A 5,589-nucleotide genomic window follows, 5' to 3' on the forward strand; every position below is an offset into this window, starting at 1 on the left:
CCTTGGCGGCAGTAGCAGCCCGTGTGAAAACGCCGCGGACTCGTGCGCAAAGCCCAGGGGGGAAGAGGGCGCTCCGGCCAGGCCCGGCTGCAAAGCTTGCAAGCCTCTGGCGGTGCCGCGCGGCCGCCGGCGGGGTTGTCGGCGCCTGCCTCGTAGTGGGTGCGGGTCGTGCCTCCCCCTCGACAGGGCCAGTCCTGACCTGCGAGGAGCCAAGGAGGGAGGAATTCTCCACCAAAGAAGACCTCTTCCGACATCCTGGGTTTGGGGGTATCCAGGATCTCCGGGGGGGAAAGGTGGACTTGCAGGGAGTCTAATGGACTCCCCGGGTGTATGTGTATATATAGGGTTGCCAACTGTCCCTCGTTACGCAGGACGTCCCTCATTTCAGGGATGAAATGTTGGTCCCTATAGGGGCAGCATTTGTCCCTCATTTTGGTGGCAGCTTTTTATTTTGAGAGGTTTGGGGTTGAAAAGTGGCATTACTTGAATATGTTCTAAATAATAACAATGCTGGCACTCTTCAATTCATTCGATTACATATGAACTATATGCTGTTGAATAGGGACACTCAGGCTCTTGATTACCACTGCATACACCTGACACCGCCCCTCTCCCCAAACTCGTGTCCCTCGTTCTGGCAATGAAATCTTGGCGACCCTAATGGAGAGAACCCCCAAGCAGGGGTGTAGCTATAATTGAGCTGATGAGTTCAAAGAACCTCGCCCCCCCCAGCTCCGCCCCTCCCTGTTATCTCCCTCACTGCAAGTGGCAAACACGGCCCCCTCACCCCTAGTTACACCCCTGCCCCCAAGGGTGGCTCCAGAAGGGGCAGGGGCCAAGTGTGCCCTTCCGAAAAGTGGCTTGCCTCCCCCCACTGCCCCCCCATTTCACTTTCAGAAATATAATATGAGGGGGCACAGCTTGCCCACCCATAAGTGCACTTTGCCACTTTTGTGTCCCCCACATAGAAGCAAGAGTAGTCTGGGGGCAGGACTAGAACCAACCCAAATGGCAAGGAAGCAGATTTAGGCTAGACTGTCGGGCAGCAGCGATACAGGAAGATGCTGAAAGGCATCATCTCACACTGCACAGGAGGAGGCAATGGCAAACCTCTCCTGTATTTTACCAAAGACAACCACGGGGCTCTGTGGGTGTCAGGAGTCGGCACCAACTCGATGGCACAATTTTACTTTACCTTTAAGAACTGGGAGCCACCTAATGGCACAGCAGGGAAGTAACTTGCCCAGGGAGCCAGAGGTTGCTGATTCGAATCCCTGCTGGTGTTTCCTAGACTGTGGGAAACAGTTTCCCAGTTTCGCACACATGTTTCCCAGACTATGGGAAACACCTATATCGGGCGGCAGCCAAGGGTGAAACTATAATTGAGTGGATGGGTTCAAAGAACCTGGGGACTCCAGCTCCACCCTTCCCTATTTTCTTCATTATCTCCCTCACTCCAAGGGGCCCCCGGCTAGAGGGGAGAACACGGACCCTCTCTCCCCTAGCTATGCCTCTGGCAGCAGCAATAGAGGAAGATGCTGAAAGGCATCCTCTCATTCTGTGCAGGAGGAGGCAATGGTAACCCCCTCCTGTATCCTACCAAAGACAACCACAGGGCTCTGTGGTTGCTACAAGTCGACACCGACTTGAGGGTACAAGTTTACTTAAGAGCTGTTGGAGAGTGGGACAGTCTGCTTCACGCAGTGGCAGACTCTTTCATTGGAGGTTTTCAGACAGAAGCTGTCTGGCCATCTCTCAGGGATGCTGTAGCAATTTCCTGCACTGTGCAGGGGGTGGACTAGAAGAGAGAAGAGCTGGTCTTGTGGTAGCAAGCATGACTTGACCCCTTAGCTAAGCAGGGTCCGCCCTGGTTGCATCTGAATGGGAGACTTGATTTGTGAGCACTGCAAGATATTCCCCTTGGGATGGAGCCACTCCGGGAAGAGCAGAAGGTTCCAAGTTCCCTCCCTGGCCTCTCCAAGATAGGGCTGAGCGAGATTCCTGCCTGCAACCTTGGAGAAGCCGCTGCCAGTCTGTGAAGACAACACTGATCTAGATAGACCAATGGTTTGACTCAGTATGTGGCAGCTTCCTCTGTTCCTGTCTCTAAGGTGCTTTCCAGCTCTGTGCTTTGTTCTGTAGGTGGAAAATATCCTATGAAAATGTCATCATTTTATTATCAGTGATCAACAACAGTTCAAAATGAACCTCACTAGAATGTGAATCAACAGATTGTGTATCACGTGGCACTCTAATGTTCATCCATGTGCATTGCAGACAAGATGTGTGTGTCCCCCTCCAGAGGTACTCTCACCCCTGGACTTCCAGGCCAAAGTCCAGGGCTGCCACACCCCCTGGCCCCCCGCAAATCCTCTTCAGTCTGTCCCGGGTGGTGTGGTCACCACATCATGCCATGACCCACTCTGCACCAAGCAGCCAAGCGTAACCTCTGCTTTAGAGACAGAGAGGGGAGTGGGGAAAGAAATATGTGGGATGGGAATATGTCAAGTTGCGTGTTGAAATGTTTCTGCTAATGCATATTTGCATAAATAGACCTGTTTTTAGGGTTGTGCATTTTGGTTTTTTTTTCTGTTTTGTTTTTGGCCCAAATCCGAAACAACCCCATTTTGTTCTTTGTTCGAAATCAGCCAATCCGAAACACCCCAATTTTGTTCTTTGTTTGAAATTGCAAAATCCGAATCTAAAACGTTTTGGATTTTTAAAAATGGCCCCAGGGAAAACCTAGTGGGTGGTGGTAGTGCCTGATGGGTGGAAACTACCACCCAAGTTTCAGAGGAATTGGGCAAAGGGCTGGTTTTTGGTGAATTTTTGAAGTATAGGATTCTTCCCATAGGGAAGAATGGAGGTTTCAGCAAAAGTATAGCTTCATGTTGGGGGGAAAGGTGTGGCCCAGAGCAGAGTAGGGTGGGTGGTAGTGCCCAGTGGTGGTAAGGAAGCTGCCAGAATTATTTCAAAGGAATTGGGCAGAAGGCTGATTTTTAAAGATGTAATGGAGTTTGCGCGTCTGTAAAGTTCTTCCCCATAGAGAATGATGGACCTCCATAATTCCTGCCCCATAACTTCACTTGGGGGGCACCAGGGTGTCCCAGAGTGAGTGGTGGGGTAGAGCACATAGGATGCCAACCCATGGGGTACTGGGTTCTGTTGTTTCTGAGATGTTTTGAGTGTAGATTCAGATTGTCTGGTAGCATATGAGAGTGGATTCATGGTTTGTTGTTGAAAATCTCATATGCTACCAGAGAATCTACACTCAGAACACTTCAGAAACAACAGAACCCAGCAACCCATGGGGGTGGTTGGCACCCTATGTGCACTACACCACCACTCGCTCCCGACCACCCCTGTGCCCTCCAGGTGGAGTTATGGGTCTGCTGAAACCTCCATTATTCCCTGGGAGGGGGGACCTTAAAGAAGCATAAATTTCAACAATTCCTAAGAAATCAGCCCTTTGCCCTATTCCTTTGGAATCTGGGTTGTGGCAGGAACCCCTTGGGGCACTGCCACCCAACTCACTGTTTTGCCCCTCAGGCCCCCTTTCTGCCCCCTTTTCAAAAATTCTTTAAAAATAAGCCCGTTCCCCAATTCCTTTGCAATCTGGATGGCAGCAGGCACCCATTGGGACACTACCACCTGAACCACTCCTGCCCCCAAAGCCCCCTTTCTGCCCCAAATCCACCCCAAATAACATCAACATCACACATCAACAATAGCAGAGCTTTGGAAGAAAATCAGGCAGATTTCCAAAGGTCATGCACATCCACATCCCCCCTGCCTGAAATGCAATTGATCTACACACAACAGTGTGAAACAACAACAATGAAATGCACACTGCCCCACAAGGGTAAATGCACACTGCCCCACTATCCAATGAGGGTAAAATTTACCCTTAAATTTGCTTAAAGGGAATAAGGAGGCAATTGCAAGCAGATCAGCGCATGCTTTTGCTGGCCAATCTGCAGGTTGGAAGGGCCAGAAATTCAAACAGATGTCAAAACTCAAAATTGAGACCGAAGGAGAAAGGCTTTTCACGATTGCAAAATGTAGTTCCAAAACAGCCGAAACAACAGAACGTTTTGTTTCCAAAACAGGGACGTTTTGTTTTGGCTACAAAATTTTCTGTTTTGAGCATTGGGTGTTTTGTTTTGGCTACAAAACAGCCGAAATGGCCTGTTTTGTACACAAAACATTTTGTATCCGAAACGAAACGCACATCCCTACCTGTTTTATGTTCTTACATTCTTGTGAGTTCAGTTTCTGTTTGTGCCCTCAGGAACCCACATGTTAAAAAATACTGCGTGTGTCTTGGTGTGTGTGTGTGTGTGTGTGTGTGTGTGTGTGTGTGTGTGTGTAGGGAAATGATGCTTAACTTGCAGTGGTGGTGGGCCTCCAAAGGCCTTTAGGTCCAAGCTCCAAAATTACCTAGGTGAACCTCTCCCCCCACCCCCACCCCTGAGATTTAAATACTAGCTGCCTTGGGAGGAAACTCAACCCAGAAGAATGCCAGCAGATCTAGCAGTTTGCACAAACAACATTGTAACAAGGCATCTCCTAATGACAACATCTAGGATGAAATGGGGCAATTATTTACCAGGGACAGATTCCAGGAAATGGGGAGTGTCCTTAGTAAACAGAAATAGTTGGTGCAAATGCATGGATGTCTGTGGGGTACAGATGGAAGGAAGAGGCAGTAATCCGAGCTGGACTGTGTGGACTATTGCTTTGAACTCCCCCTGCTCTGCTGGAACAGAGGCAGCTGCCTTCTGTCATCAGACTATTGGTCTATCTGGCTCAGTCTTGTCAGTGTAGACCAGGCCTGCTCAACTTCGGCCCTCCTGCAGATGTTGGCCTACAACTCCCCTAATCCCTGGCTATTGGCCCCTGTGCCTGGGGATTATGGGAGTTGTAGTCCAAAAACAGCTGGGGGGGGGCCTAAGTTGAGCAGGCCTGGTGTAGACTCTACACTGACTGGCAGCAGCTCTCCAAAGTTTCAGGCAGGAGGCTTTCCCAGCCCTACCTGGAAATGCTGCCAGGGAGTGAACCTGGGACCTTCTGCATGCAAAGCAGATGCCCTGCTGCTGAGCTGTGGCACAGCTGGCCTGTCAGAAGGGATGCGGTGGGAAGGGATGGAGTCGGAAAGCTGTGGAAAGAGGAAGTACTACAAGTCACAATACTGGATAGCCTTTGGAATGGCCATTGGCCCCTTCCTTTTGGCCACAACAACACTGAACTTCTGAATGGTCACCTTCATGGAAGACGAGTCTATCGAAGGTTATTAGCCATGTCAGCTAAGGGTAGAACCTCCATGTCCAGAGGCAGTTGCCTCTGAATATGAGGCGTTTGAACAAACAATAGAGGATGTCCATTATCTTCATGCCCAGCTGGTGTGTTCCCAGAGCCATTGGGCTGGTTGTTACTGGAACCCACACACTGGACTAGGTGGAGCTTTCAGTTAATGAAGAGTGATTTCTGTTTCTGTGTTCTCTTGGGGTGGATTGCTACTTGTGTCTTTCCTTCCTCCCTGCTTTTGACAGAAGGAGTCAATGGGGCTATTTTTGATGAGGCAGACAA

Source organism: Hemicordylus capensis, chromosome 7 (genome assembly GCF_027244095.1).
Source record: "Hemicordylus capensis ecotype Gifberg chromosome 7, rHemCap1.1.pri, whole genome shotgun sequence".
NCBI classification, from domain to species: Eukaryota; Metazoa; Chordata; class Lepidosauria; order Squamata; family Cordylidae; genus Hemicordylus; species Hemicordylus capensis.